The 16511-nt window shown below is 36.6% G+C and overlaps 1 protein-coding gene across 1 annotated transcript in view; it reads right to left on the reverse strand.

Annotated features, from left to right (window-relative positions):
- Positions 1 to 16511, reverse strand: part of FSTL5 (follistatin like 5) — an 873635-nt gene that overhangs the window by 720329 nt on the left and 136795 nt on the right. The gene's annotated exons all lie outside the window — the stretch shown is intronic.

A 16511-nucleotide genomic window follows, 5' to 3' on the forward strand; every position in this document is an offset into this window, starting at 1 on the left:
AGTTTTAAAGTAGATATTGTAAACTGTCTAACTTATCATTTAATATTCCAGGACTGTTTATTCTGTCTAAAAGTTTAAAGGTCTCACAATGAAAATAATTTTGAAAAATATCTCTAAAATGCATGGCAATCATACACACATTAAACTACAGAATTATGTTTACACCAATAGATGTTAGTAAGAGTTTTTAAAAGAACAGATTTTGTGGGAATCATGAATACAATATTCAGATTATGAAATGTATACTTATTGAGCCAGCTAATTCAATGATGTAATTCTGTCAGACCAAGACTTGCTGCTCCAATTCTCTCATTATAACACATCTAACCTCTGTACTTCAATATCATTCTTCTCAATGATAGTTAATTGATTTTTTTTAGCTCTGATTTATTTTTAATGTAAGGTATCTTGGCGATTTAAGTTAAAAATTTAAATATAAAATATAAACATTTAGGATATAATTCCTTCATAATCTTAATTAGCAGGCTACATTTTCCAAAGGAGTATATATTAATTAAAATGTTTCATTTTTCTTTTAACATTCATTCATTAATTTATTCACTCATATAGTTATTCAATCTTTCACCAAATATGAATGGATCACTTTCCATGCCCATGCACTATTTCAGATGATGAGGTTTAAGGATATATCAAAATAACAAACAATCATGTCACTATGGAACATATTGCATGTATGATACTAAGTTCAGCTTAGAAGATGGTATACCACAGAAGGTGATAATGTATATTAATTATACATTCTACCACAATAAAAAATTATGAATAAAGTTCTGAATGAAATGAATATGGTACAAGCAAATAGAGAAAATATCTAGGTGAGAAAAATAAATGCAAATGATCTGAGGTACTGGAGGTTTTTGCATTGTCAAAAATGTCAAGGAGAACAGTATTCTTAGACTGGATTGAACAAAGGCAGTTTAGTAGGAGACGCCATCAGGGATGTAACAGGACGAACAGAATACCACTTGGGGGCATTGTTAGGTCTTTGGTTTTTACTTTGAGAGAGCTGAGAAGGAATTGAATATGTTTTTTCAAGGAAATAACATTGAATTATATTTCAGTAGAATAATTTTCTTATCTCTAAGATCTAATTATTGGGCCAGTGCCATGCACAGCAGGTTAAACCACCATATGTGATGCTGGTATCCCATATGAGCACCACTTCAAGTTCAAGCTGTTAAACTTCAGATCCAGCTCCAAGTGCTTGGGTTCTGCCACCCAGGTGGTACAACTGGATGGAATTTGAGGCCCCTTTGTCTTTGTCTTTGACCTGGTCCAGATGTGGCTGTTGCAGCCATTTCGGGAGTGAACTAGCAGACAGAATCTCTCTCTCTCTCTCTCTCTCTCTCTCTCTCTCTCTCTCTCTCTCCTCTCTCATCTCTATTAGTACCTTTGTTTTTTCAAATAAATCTTTTATAAAATTTGTAAAAATAAATTAAGTACTTTTCTAAAACATTCAATTATTAATTTGAAATACACAGCAAGAGAGAGAGGGAGTAAACAGACCTGCTATCAGCTACTTCATTCCCAAATGGCTACAACAGCCAGATATGCTCCAAGCTGAAGCAAGAAGCCAGGATCAACATCCTGGTTTCCCACATGTCTGGTCGAGACCCAAGTACTTGGGCCATCTTCCACTACCTTCCCAAGCACATGATCAGGAAGCAGTATTGAAAAGAGAGCCCAGGGGCGGCGCCATGGCACACTAGGTTAATCCTCTGCCTGTGGTGCTGGCATCCCATATGGGAGCCGGGTTCTAGTCCTGGCTGCTCCTCTTCCAGTCCAGCTCTCTGCTGTGGCCCGGGAAGGCAGTGGAGGATGGCCCAACTTCTTGGTCCCCTGCACCCACGTGGGCGACCAGGAGCAGGCTCTTGGCTCCTGGCTTTGGATCAGTGCAGCTCCAGCCATTGTGGCCATTTGGGGAGTGAACCAATGGAAGGAAGACCTTTTTCTCTCTGTCTTCTCTCTCACTGTCTGTAACTGTGTCTGTCAAATAAATAAACAAAATCTTAAAAAAAAAAAGAAAAAAAGAAAAGAGAGCCCCTGGGACTCACCACTAGCGCTTTGAGATGGGAAGCTGGTATCAGAGGCAGTGGTTTAACCTGCTGCATCACAATGATGGCCACCTCAACAGAATCATTCTGTCTATTGAGAATATTTGAGCAAATCAGGACAGGATCGTGGGGATAGGTACTAAAGGGAGCATTGCAATAATCCAGGTAAGCAGTCACTATGGCATAGAACAGCAAAGTAACAGCAGATTTAAAATATCCCGTTAGAACTCCTAGAGCACCCCAAAGGTCTGCATCCCTAAAAAAAAAAAAAGGATGGAGATGAGGAAGATGGCCAAAGAAATAATCTGATCTCTTCTTCACTGATCTTCTAACAGTGCCAAACGCTTGGTGTTTTCTTCTGCTTCTCCAATACTTGTATTTAGTCTCCTTTACTGATCATTCATCACCTCCTCAATTCTTAAACATTGGTTTCCTTGTCATTGGGTTCTTATCTTCCTACCATCTGGCTGCATCCATCAGTGATCTTATCTAGTGTTCTGGCTTTAAATGCAACATTATGCTAAGAACACACAGATTTATACATCTAACTAAACATCACCATTGGACATGAGATTCACACATTCAATGGTTTTATTAATTTATCTAATTGAATAAAAAATAATGTTACCTATATGCCACAAGCACAATTGAATTTCTGATCTTCCCTTACTCTTTTGACCATTTTTCTCACCTTAGAAAGGATTTTATCTTTCTAGTTGTTTAGACTCTTTTTAGTCTCTTTCTTAAGAGATAATGGACCTCAGACTATTATGGTTTTGATTTCTGAACATTCTGGCTTTGAAATTATATGGACTGTCACTTTGAGGATTAAAAGTAAGCCACTGGCTATAATATCTGGAACTCCTAGGAGACATTTCAACAAGACACAGATTTTTTAATTACCACTCTGTGTAAATCATCATTTTAAATCTGAGAAATATATAATTGAGTCGAAGAATCTAGAACTGAGTAGTACAAACTGATACTTAAGTTAAACATAAAGTTGAATTAGCCAATAAAAGAGAGTGGAAAATTCAGGAGAGTAAGCAATCATAGAATACGAGGGAATACATTATTTTAGGAGGAAAATTTTCAATAAGAAAAGAATTTTCTTAGATGTCAAGTACAATTATGACTAAAAATAACCATTAGATTAATTGACGGGGACAGAATCATTGCATTCATAAAGTGTTTTTTGTTCCCAAATGAGCTTCAAAGTCAAAGGAGAGGGTAACTAAGAAATATACATGAAATGGTAGAAATTGGCTGTGAGAAACATGATCAAGATAAAAATAGCCCGAGATGCTGTGTAACCTGAGCAAAGCAAGGCCACACAAGTGCTGTGTTTGCATTCTGTTCATTTTTCTTTTTTACTGTGTTTAGTTTACAATATAGTTGTTATTTCAGTGGGATTTGAGAATACCTGAGTAATGGAAGAAACACAGTAGACAAGGGAAAGATTAAAAGAGATGGATGACTGATGCTATAAGGTTACTAAAAAGATGTATGTGAAACAACACACATGAGAGTGGAAGAAAGTTACATAAGACAAGGATCAGTTCTTGTGATGTAACAAGTGGTACAGGCTGTTTTGGTTATGCATATAGGAGGCATGTAGGTTTCATACAACAAAAAACACATTCAGTTTGAGACAAGACTATTTTCTTTAGGTAACTGAAGGAAAAGTGTTTTGCTGAACATTGGGCATAGGGCATTTATTTATTTATTTTTAAGATTTACATTATTCATTTGAAAAGCAGAGAGAGACAGAGACCAAGAGAGAGAGAAACAAAGATCTTCCATCCTCTGCTCACCCCTCAAATGGCTGCAATGGCCCCGGTTGGCCAGACTGAGCCAGGAGTCAAGAAATTCTACCGAGTATCACACATCCGTGCAGGGGTCAAAGCAGTGCATCTTCTGCTGCTTTCTCAGATTTAGTCTAAGGGAGCTGGATTGGAGTGGAGCAGGTGGGACTTGGACCCCACCCATATGGGATACCAGTGTTGGAGGTGGTGGCTTTACTCGCTATGCCACAATGCCGGCCCCTAAGGTATTTCTTAAGAAATTTGAAAATACAGAGATTCCAAATGCACCGCTTTTGGGAATGTAGGTGAGAAAAATCACACACTCTACAGCTTAGTATTTAGTCAATTCTTGCTGAGTTTTGCCTCATAAATGTGGGATACTGATTCTAGACTTGGTTTCATTAAAGTCAAATAATTTGATTTTATTTTTTTGGTAAAATGTAATTTCTAAATAGGTATAAATTACAATGCAAACATTTCTAAACATTCTACAAAAAGGAAATGTTCAATAAGAATCAGTTTAGAGAGGATGAATTGGGGATTAATTAGTGGAATGGAAAGAATGGCAGGCTTTTAAATTCAGAAGGGACTTTTTTTTTAAGATTTTATTCATTTATTTGAGAGGCTGCATTAAAGAGAAAGTGAGCAACAGATAGAAAGGTCTTCCATCCAATGTTTCGCTCCCCAAATGGCCACAACAGCCAGAGCTCAGTAATCCAAAGCCAGGAAGCAGGAGCTTCTTCTGGGTCTCACATACAGGTACAAGGACCCAAGCAGTTGGGTCATTTTCCACTGCTTTCTCAGGACACTAAAAGAGAGCTGGATCAGAAGAGGAGCAGCCAGGACAACAAACCATTGCCCATATTGGGATGCCAGTTCCACAGGCGGAGGCTTACCCTACCATGCTACAGTGCTAGGCCCATTGAGAAGGAATTTGAGCCTCAACCATTTCATTTACTGTCAAATATGTACAGACCTCTTTTAGAAGAGAATGATTTAGGTTTTTCAAAATAATATCTGTTTCAATTTGCCTCTCTGTTTAAAATACTGCTTTATTCAACCTGGCAATATATATTGCCCACATGGACTAGTGCGATGGCATTGGTACATGCCATCTTGATGGGATTGTGTTGGAATCCCCTGGCACATTTCTAACTTCACCATTTGCGGCCAGACCGATTGAGCATGTCCCAAATTGTTCATCTCCTTCCTCTCTTTTTCCACTCTTAGATTTAACAGGGATCACTTTTCAGTTAAAATTTAAACACCTAAGAATAATTGTGTGTTAATTACTGAGTTCAACCAATAGTACTAGAACAACAACAACAACAACAAATACTAAAAAGGATAAAGTATTACATTGTACATCTAAAGTCAGGACAGGAGCTGATCAGTTCATTGTTGCTTATAGTGTCCATTTCACTTAACAGGTTTCCCCTTTGGCGCTCAGTTGTCACCAATCAGGGTAAACAAATGATATTTTTCTCTTTGGGACTGGCTTAATTCACTCAGCATGATGTTTTCCAGATTGCTCCATCTTGTTGCAAATGACTGGGTTTCGTTGTTTCTTACTGCTGTATAGTATTCTATGGAGTACATGTCCCATAATTTCTTTATCCAGTCTACTGTTGATGGGCATTTGGGTTGGTTCCAGGTCTTAGCTATTGTGAATTGAGCTGCAATAAACATTAATGTGCAGATGGCTTTTTTATTAGCCAATTTAATTTCCTTTGGGTAAATTCCAAGGAGTGGGATGGCTGGGTTGTATGGTAGGGTTATGTTCAGGTTTCTGAGGAATCTCCAGACTGACTTCCATAGTGGCTTAACCAGTTTGCATTCCCACCAACAGTGGGTTAGTGTCCCTTTTTCCCCACATCCTCTCCAGCATCTGTTGTTGGTAGATTTCTGAATGTGAGCCATTCTCACCGGGGTGAGATGGAACCTCATTGTGGTTTTGATTTGCTTTTCTCTGATTGCTAGTGATCTTGAACATTTTTTCATGTGTCTGTTGGCCATTTGGATTTCCTCTTTCGAAAAATGTCTATTGAGGTCCTTGGCCCATCTCTTAAGTAGGTTGTTTGTTTTGTTGTTGTAGATTTTCTTGATTTCTTTGTAGATTCTGGTTATCAATCCTTTATCTGTAGTATAGTTTGCGAATATTTTTTCCCATTCTGTTGGTTGCCTCTTCACTTTCCTGACTGTTTCTTTTGAAGTACAGAAACTTCTCAATTTGATGCAATCCCAAATGTTAATTTTGGTTTTGACTGCCTGTGCTGTTGGAGTATTTTCCAGGAAGTCTTTGCCTGTGCCTATATCTTGCAGGGTTTCTCCAGTGCTCTCTAATAATTTGATGGTTTCGGGTCGTAGATTTAAGTCTTTAATCCATGTTGAGTGAATTTTTGTGTAAGGTGATAGGTATGGGTCTTGCTTCAAGCTTCTGCACGTGGAAATCCAATTTTCCCAGCACCGTTTATTGAATAGACTGTCCTTATTCCAGGGATTAGATTTGGATCTTTGGTCAAATATAAGTTGGCTGTAGATGTTTGGATTGATTTCTGGTGTTTCTATTCTGTTCCATTGGTCTATCCATCTGTTTCTGTACCAGTACCATGCTGTTTTGATGACAACTGCCCTGTAGTATGTCCTGAAATCAGGTATTGTGATGCCTCTGGCTTTGTTTTTGTTGTACAGGATTGCTTTGGCTATTCGAGGTCTTCTGTGTCTCCATATGAATTTCAGCATCATTTTTTCCAGATCTGAGAAGAAGGTCTTCGGGATCTTGATGGGTATTGCATTGAATGTATAAATTGCTTTTGGGGGAATAGACATTTTGATGATATTGATTCTTCCAATCCATGAGCATGGAAGATTTCTCCATTTTTTGGTATCCTCTTCTATTTCTTTCTGTAAGGTTTTGTAATTTTCATCGTAGAGATCTTTAACGTCTTTGGTTAAGTTTATTCCAAGGTATTTGATTGTTTTTGTAGCTATTGTGAATGGGATTGATTTTAGAAGTTCTTCCTCAGCCATACAATTGACAGCTCTGATAGGTCTAAGAGTCAAAGAGATCACACAAACAAGACAAGTATCTGCTAATACTAACTGATAGAATCAAAAAGGGAGAGAAAGATCCAACATGGGAAGTGGGATACACAGCAGACTCATAGAATGGCAGATGTCCTAAACAACACTCTGGCCTCAGAATCAGCCCTCAAGGCATTCGGATCTGGCGGAAGAGCCCATGAGAGTATAGCAGGCATGGAAAGCTAAGATATAATGGAAAAAAAAAAAAGACCTAAATGAATGATCTCTGTGAGTGAGATCCCAGTGGAAAGAACGGGGCCATCAAAGAAGGAGGTACCCTTCTCCGAAGGGAGGAGAGAACTTCCACTTTGACTATGACCCTATCGGAATAAGATCAAAGTCAGCGAACTCTAAAGGCTTCCATAGCCCTGGCAACTCATGACTAGAGCCTAGGGAGATTACTGACGCCATGAACAGGAGTGTCAAATTGTTAAATCAGCAAAGGAGTCACTGTGTACTTACACCCCATGTGGGATCTGTCCCTAATGTGTCGTCTAAAGCGAAGTGATGCTATAACTAGTACTGAAACAGTATTTTTATACTTTGCATTTCTGTGTGGGCACAAACTGATGAGGTCTTTACTAATTATATACTGAAGTGATCTTCTGTATATAAAGAGAATTGGAAATGAAAAAAAAAAACAACCTGGTGTTAAAATGGAAATGGCATAGAAAATTAATTAATTAAAAAAAATTATGTAGGATCTCTGTCTTTAATGTGCTGTACATTGCTATTTAATGCTATAATTAGTAATCCAATGGTAGTTTTTTTCACTTTATGTTGCTATATGGGCAAAATGTTGAAATCTTTACCTAATATATACTAAACTGATCTTCTGTATACAAAGAGAATTGAAAATGTATCTTTACATGAATGGAAGGGGAAAGGGAGCGGGAAAGGGGAGGGTTGCGGGCGGGAGGGAAGTTATGGGAGGGGGGAAGCCATTGTAACCCATAAGCTATACTTTGGAAATTTATATTCATTAAATAAAAGTTTAATTAAAAAATATATATTGCCCACAATTTAATGAGGAAAGGTTATGTAAAAATTGACATTAAAGTAGATGAGAACTTATAACTCGCTAAAAACACTCTGTTAACCTCTCTGCATAAGGCATTGAAAATCATCCTTACATTAGCAATGCTTAGGTCTTTTCTATAATAGTAGTATGTCAAAATTTATTGGTAAAATTCTATTTTAATATTTGAAAGGATTGTCTGCTAAAGTAATCTTGTCTTAAAGAAAGAAATATATTTTGTTCATGTATCACAGCTACATAATAGCAAACTATTCATGTTTTACTTTGTACTACAATATTTCTTGGAAGAATCCCAAAGTGCTGTATATTAATTACTACATCAATAGGTTCAATGAAATCCAGTCCAATGGTGAAAGAGGGCCCTTAGCTCTTACAGACAGTATGATGATTATCAAAGTCAAGTAAGGCAAAAGCACAGACTCAAAGAAATACCTAAGTCTACATATGGTCTCTAATTTTTTAAAAAAATAATATCATAAATAGAACTTAGCTAAACCAATATAAACTTAAGTCAAACTGTGGTAAACAGTAGTTTTACAGATGAGGTTCTTAAGTGTCTAGGGACACTGCACTACAATCACATCACATCAGTGCACAAGGTTGTCAGTCCTTTTTCTGTACTGTTATCAGGCTAGGAGACATAAATAAGATGATTTCTGATTATGTATTTGAATCTATGTTACAAGATTATTAACTTTTGATCATGGCTATTGTAACAATATGAAAACAGATGTCTTCCAATCAACCATCAGAAGTAAATATCTGACCACAATTTATTCAAACACAATTTGCTGTGTCCCTTCTCATTGAGAAACATATGCTCTCTGGGAAAAGAAGAAGCCATGGAAATGTTTAGTGCATCATCTCCACCATAATAAACATTATTATGGTCCATCAATGAGTTGTCCTCCCTTTCCATGCTATAAGCCTAAATTCCTTAAAGAAGAGGAGTAGACTCCATTCAGTTAATGCGTATGTATGCTCTTTTTTGTTTAAATGTACATATATGTGATGTTGCAAGATGAGATTTATTATGAACTCTCTGGTCAGTACCAAGAATACTGCAGTCTTCCCATTACATAGAAGGACCTATGAATGAACTGAATTGGTAACTCTAAAATAGTCAACCAATTCTCTCTGACCTAGAGTATACATAATACTTATTTTGACTAAATATAAATATCATCTGTGTATATTTTATGACAGAGTTAGGGGCTTTCAAGTTTGAAAAATACAAGATTTGTTTGTTCACCTTAGAATATGGGGATAAGGACAAGGCTTCGAGGTTACTGTTACTTTTCCTCATCATGTGACTCCGTGCAATAATCAGCATGGTTGACATGAGTAAATGGAAACCAGACAAAATAAAAAGGAAAATTTAAGTGCTATTTTTCTTCTTCTCCTTGCAACAATATTATAAAGTTATTTCTTTCTTAAGAACACAACTCCATTAGTGTTTTGGTACAGCAGGTAAACATGGCACCTGTGACGGGGCCATCACATATGGGCACTGGTTTGTGTCCCAGCTGTTCCACTTTTCATCCAGCTCCCTGTTAATCCTCTGGGGAAAGCAGTGGAAAGTGTTCCAAGTGTCTAGGCCCTTGCCACTCATCTGGGAGACTCCGCTGGAGCTTCTGGCTCCTGGCTTTGGCCTGGCCCATCTCTGACCATTACAACCATGTGGGGAGTGAATCAGCTGATACAAGATTCTTTCTCTCTCTCTCTCCTGCTCTCCTTCCCTCTCTCCCTGTAACTCAGACTTTAAAATAAATAAATAAGGGCCGGCACCGTGGCTCACTTAGTTAATCCTCTGCCTGCGGCACCGGCATCCCATATGGGCACCGGGTTGCTAGTCCCCGTTGCTTCTCTTCCAATCCAGCTTTTTGCTGTGGCCCAGGAGGGCAGTGGAGGTGGCCCAAGTGCTTAGGCCCCTGCACCCACATGGGAAACCAGGAGGAAGCACCTGGCTCCTGGCTTCAGATCGGTGCAGCGCCAGCCATAGCAGCCATTTGGGGAGTGAACCAATGGAAGGAAGACTTTTCTCTCTTTCTTTTCACTGTCTATGACTCTACCTGTCAAATAAATAAATAAATAAATTTTTAACAAGAACTTCCCTCTACACAACATAGCATTCCCTTTACTTGCATGTGGTGGTACATGCTGAGACATTATAAAATTCAGAGAAAAAAGTATATTACATATGCATTTTTTAAATTTATTTATCTACCATTTTTATTTGCCTAAGAAAATTTTATTTATATAAGAAAGTTTGGGGCCGGCGCTGTGGCAGCGCTGTGGCACAGTAGGTTAATCCTTTGCCTGCGGCGCAGGCATCCCATATCGGCACCCAGCTGCTCCTCTTCCAGTCCAGCTCTCTGCTATGGCCTGGGAAAGCAGTAGAAGATGGCCCAAAACCTTGGGCCCCTGCACTGGCATGGGAAACTGGGAAGAAGCTCTTGGCTCCTGGCTTTGGATCAGCGCGGCTCCAGCAGTTGCAGCCATTTGGGGAGTAAACCAACGGAAGGAAGACCTCTTTCTCTGTCTCTACCTCTCACTGTCTGTATACCTCTCAAATAAATAAATAAAATATTTTTTAAAAAATCCAAATACAGCTATCATATTATTTCCCTGACCTGGGGTAACTAATAGAGTACCTAAAATGTAATGTATTGGAGTAAATGTACATTTTGAGATTTGATGATTGTTTACAGCCCTTGTCTCTAGTGTTGAGGCACAGTGTTTTGTTTTTTTTTTTCTTCATATTTTTTTGAACTCTACTCAGTGTAAAATTAGCCTTATGAGTATAAAATACATTAAAAATAGAGCTATGTAAACATTATAGAGTGGGACTAGGAGAGGGAGAAGGAAGAAGGATTGGAGCATGGCAGGAGGGAGGGTAGAGTGGGAAGTATCACTATGTTCCTAAATCTGTATATATGAAATACATGTAATTTGTAGGTCTTAAATAAAATTTTAAAAATGCAAAACAAAAAATAAAATGTTTAAATAAAATAAGAAAGTAAATTAAATTGTGTCTGGATTAATCATATGTTGAAAAAATAGTTTGTTTCACATGATTTGAGCAAAGTCAAATCAAAATAGTTATACTGGCATGTTGAATAAAGTTTGTAGTGAATCAACAGAACTTAAAATGAAATAAAATTAATAAATGATAGAAAAAAATAAATCTGTAGAAACTAAAAATGATGTTTCCCAGCTGATGTTATCTAGCTGTCAATTTGTATCATCCACAGAAATTTCTGAAGTGAATTGATGTCATCCTTCATCAAATGAGAAATTATGCATGTGTTACAACTATGAAAACTCAGGTAAGAGTGTGTAGTTTTAAACTCATTTATATTGGTCAATAGATCCTAATATGTAAATAGCAAATGAATTGAAAAAAAGCATAGATAGATAGATGGATATATAGGTATATGGATAGATAGATAGAAAGACAAAAAGAAAGGAAGATCGAAATATAGATAGATAGATGAAAATTTGAAATACTTAAGTATTTTGAAAATATGTACAAGTACTGTTAAGTAACATGAATTATAAATGCATTACAGCTAGGAAAAGGATGCTGTTTCTATAATGCAATTCCATTGTAATCCATTATAATTTTATAACAATCTTTTCTATGCTATTTTGAAGCGTGAATTCCATGAATACATGAACTTCTCTCCCCAAAGACCTACAGACACACATGTGTATGCATTTTCTGGAAACATCTATTTTGTGGAGGCAATTTAATTATAAGAATGCCTGGAAAATAAAATATATTGGTAAACATAGTGTTATGTATATCGCCTATTCTATCTTAGACACATAAATACATTATCAGTAAACTGCAACTTTGAATTTTCAACCTTATAATTTAAAGAACAATCTTACCTTTAATTTAAAATGCCCTCATCAAGGCCTTCCCTGACCATGTGATATAGAACAGGACCTCTGCTACCTTTTGATTACCTTATTATTTCATTCATTCTTCAAAGAAGTTAGCGTCCTGGAAGATATGTATTTATTTGTCCACTATCTGATCTCCTTCAAAGGAACATATGTTCTGTAAGCAAAGGGATGTAGGTTCCTATCTGGCTATCTTCAGTGTCTGGAAGAGCACCTGCAAGAGAGTGGGATCCTTGCTAATATTGTTTCTGGACTATAGGATGTAACAGTGTGGTGGATGGACAAACACACATGCACAGACAAGTGCACACACATAAACACGCACACAATACCCATAACAAAATGTCATCTTCCATACTGGAATTAGTATCAAATCTGGAGAATACAGTCAAGGGAATATTGCATTTTTTCTTAACTTGGGCAAGTGAAGGGATATTGGAAGAAGATAGGAACTGGAAAATCTATAGAAACAATTTGAGATTATATGAAAAAAAAGTATATCTCCATAGCAAATGTAAGAAGCCCATTCTACGCTGAGGACATAGTATGAACAGAGTTACAGGACCAAATGAAAGTGTACAATAACACTGCAAAACAGCAAGTAATGTGTTGTGATACTGTAAGGGTTGGGATTTAAGTTGATAAATACAACTGGGCATCTAGAACTCACATTTCAATAATAAGAAAAATTAAATTAAAATAATTTTCTCATTTTAATACACATAATTAGATGTATGAGTTAAATAGGTTGATATGAAGTGATTAAATAAAAAATAAAAATAAAGGCTGAAAAAACCATAGACTCTATGTTTTTCTTCTCTCTTAATGTGTTGATATGAAGTCTTTAATTGCAATGTCAAAATTCCAACTGCTTCTTATCATATGTACATATATATATATATATATATATGTGTGTGTGTGTGTGTGGGTGTGGGTGTGTGTGTATGTCAAGCTTATGTGATTTTTAGGAAGAAAAGTTATGATGAACTTGTTATTATATTACAGTGGGTATTCTCAGTATTATGTCAAATTCTGAAGATTATAAGCATGGTCTCAAGAAACATACATTGGACTTTAAAAAATCTGAATATTATGGTTAGTGGTGAATTAATCCTGTGAATATAGAATGGATTAAGATTATATCCTTACAAAAACTGTTGAAGAAGGTTTGGGAGGAGCAGGGGAGTGAGGGAAGTATGGACCTATATTTGTGGAATGCAGAAAATCAGTTCTCTTTATATTAACACTTTAAAAAAATTTTATAGTAGAGCTGTACTGATTTTGATTTACCAAGTTCCTTCAATATTCAATATTTTATTGTGTTTTTTTCACATATATTTCCTCATTTTAAATTCTATATTCAAAAGTATTTTTTCAGATTTACCTATTTAATGATAGGTAGAATGGGGGGAGGGGACACAGAGAGAGAACTTACATCCACTGGTTCACTCCCCAAATGGCCACAGACAGATTAGGCTGGGCCAGGCCAAAACCAGAAACTCATAATTTCATCCAGGTGTCCCACATGTGTGACAGAGGCCCAAGCACTTGAGCCATATTCTGCAGCATCCCCAGGAGCATTCTGAAATAATTGGATTGGAAGTGGAGCTCTTGGGAATTGAACCTGTACATCAATAAGGGATGTTGGCAATACAAGCTCTGACTCCTAAGTTCAGAAGGTTTAAGATGGAAATTTATGTGTATTTAAATGTAAAATTAAATCAATGTTTATTATAATAAATATATGTGACACTGACTATTTAAATCTATTTATAAACATCATTTGCTTGCTTGTTTGTATTTTACCACAAGCATGTATGTTCAAGTTAAATGGATAAGACACATACATTAATAATCACTACATGGGGTGTCAAATGCAATCAATAAGAATTTCCCCAAAGATTCACGAGAGGCATCTTTGCTTGTTGGATTTGTGGAATACATAAACACCGTGGGACTTAAAGGAGGGGAGAGGTTTTAACTTGTGAAAGAATCAGGGCATCAGGAGCATAAGTAACATGAAGAAGACAAGGGTTGCTGGGATATGTTGGCACTTAACACAAGACTCATTTTAAACAACCAGATTATTAAATAAACAAAAATATATTTATGCACTAAAAATACCCACACTTGATACACATACAATAAAGGCTCACCATAATTAAGCATAAATTATTTTATGTTTAAGAATTCTGAAAAGCACTAAAGAAAATGAAATAATATGTTACCTGATGCTCTAATTTTAACCAAAAATAATAATTTTGTAGATTATTTTAATGTCATCATTGTTTTGCATTGTTAGATTTTGAGTTAAAATTTGGAGAAAATTTAATTTTATACTGATAGACCGGTTGAAATAGGAAGAAAGTAAATACAATCAACAATTTATTAAATTGTTTTGTATAATGTTTACTGTGTGTTTTAGACACCTTTCCATTGTGAAAAACTTCCAGCCAAAATTTGGTACCTATTTAATTGTGAAAGATTTTTATGATTTTTCTCTAAGAGAAAAATGCAGAAGACTGCACTTTGATATTGATTAGACACATTCTAAGTTGCTTGCATATCATATCATTTATCTAGTTATCTTATTTTTGTCTAAGAAATTTGAAATATGATTTTGAAGTTATCAAGTATCTTATGATCACCTCTCTGCTTTAAACTGACAAGCTAAATGGTCACTTGCTCCTAGAGTACAGGCTTGCTTGGAATTCACATGGCCAGCACTTTGCTATGAAACAGGATTACTATGGATAACACAGATTTCTGATCTCAGGAGTTTTCATTATATTCTAATGATTCATTAGAATGACAGCTACTATTTACAAAATAATTCTAAGAATCTATAGGATAATTTAGAAGCAAATGTGGGAGCATCTGCTGAGATATGGAGCAAAGGGAGAATTCATAGTGAAAACAAATGTTGTTTCAGCTAAGAATTAAAGGATAGCAAAATAATTTGCTGGGAGAAAATAGTATTAACCTGTGCAAAGGGATAGAATTGAAAAATACTTAATCCCAGGGGAACAACTGTGAACATATAAGCATAACTCACTTCAGCAGACGTGAGGATTATTTAAACCATATTTTTGAAAAGCTGTCCTATCTACAGAAGAAAATGTATTCCTAGTTATGTATCACTGATGATACCATTCAGCAAAGATCCGTATAAATTAAATAATTACGACAATTATTACAATATATTTACAATGTCTTTTAAAAGTGTGAAAAACTATGATGATTTTTCTAATGCAAATCACTAATTAGAAGATTGGCAATAAATGGAAATCTAAATCACTAATTAATTAATGATTTTGTCAGGGAAGTTAATAAAGTTATGCACATTAAAATGCAGATATTTATATTAGAATTCCTCTCATGTTTTGTTTACACCTCAACTGATTTGAGTTGGTAATTCACTAAATCTTCAAATGGTTGATAAATAATAATTGTTACAGTAGTCTAATATTTTCAGTTTTGAATTCCCAGTGAGCAGTATTAGTGTATACCTTATCTAATAACATAAATTGTACTATTTACTCAAGGAGAGGTTATGTCAGCAAGATGACTGACTACAGGTGCTTGGAGAAAGAAATTCCCCCCACAAGAGGACCAACACAAGGGAAAATTTAACAGGAGTGCTGGAGGCAGATGACCCGAGAGCACTGGGCATGTCACAGAGGTTCTAAGGAACACAGAGAAACCTGGTGGCCTGATAAAGAAGAGGAAATACACAAAGCAACTGCCACTCTGTCCCTTGAGATGAACTCTGAACCAAGAGGCTCTTCCCTCCAGAGGAAAGGATAACAAGAGGTGCCTGGCAGTCCCTACTCATACTAAATTCACCTGATGCATCTGGTGCTGGAGAAGCCTGTGGCCCTCGCAGGCCACGAGGAGCTGTCTTGAGAAAGCCCATGTTCCCATGGACGTGGCTACACTGTCCAGGAGTAGGAACCCAGTCCACATTGTCCCCTCCCCAACTCAGTCTCTTGTCTCACATATCCATCTACAGTCCTTGCTCACCCAGGTTCCTGTAAGATAGCGCTAAAGCTGCTACTGACAACTCAATGAACCAGCTCTACCAACAAAGCAAGGTAGCCTGTCCACCCTCCCAGAGCTCTACAAGGCACCTAGGCATCCCATGATGGAAGTTTAGACTACAGAAGTCCTTAGGAAATAATCAGGCAGCCATATTCTCCCTCCCGGTGCTCCAGATGCATCCAGGCAGCCCCACACCCCTACTCTTGGTCCCAAAAATCAGTGTCTACACTAAAATAAAACAAGTTTACAAATAAAATGCACAAAAACGAAATCAAGGAACCAGGATAACAAGAACAAATAAAACTCAAAATTACTAGAGGGAAAGAAATGACAAAAAATACATCTCAGAAAAAAAAAAAAAAGGAATCATACAGAGACTGAAGAGATAATACAGAATCAGACATTTGGTACAGCATTTAAGATGCTAATTGGGGTACTCCCATCCCATGTTGGAGTAATGGTTTCCAGTCCTCACTTGGTTCCTGACTCCAGCTTCCTGCTAATTTCTAATGTGCACCCTGGAAGATAGCAATTGATGGCTCAAATACTTAGTTT

Source organism: Lepus europaeus, chromosome 8, assembly GCF_033115175.1.
Source record: "Lepus europaeus isolate LE1 chromosome 8, mLepTim1.pri, whole genome shotgun sequence".
Classification (NCBI taxonomy): Eukaryota; Metazoa; Chordata; class Mammalia; order Lagomorpha; family Leporidae; genus Lepus; species Lepus europaeus.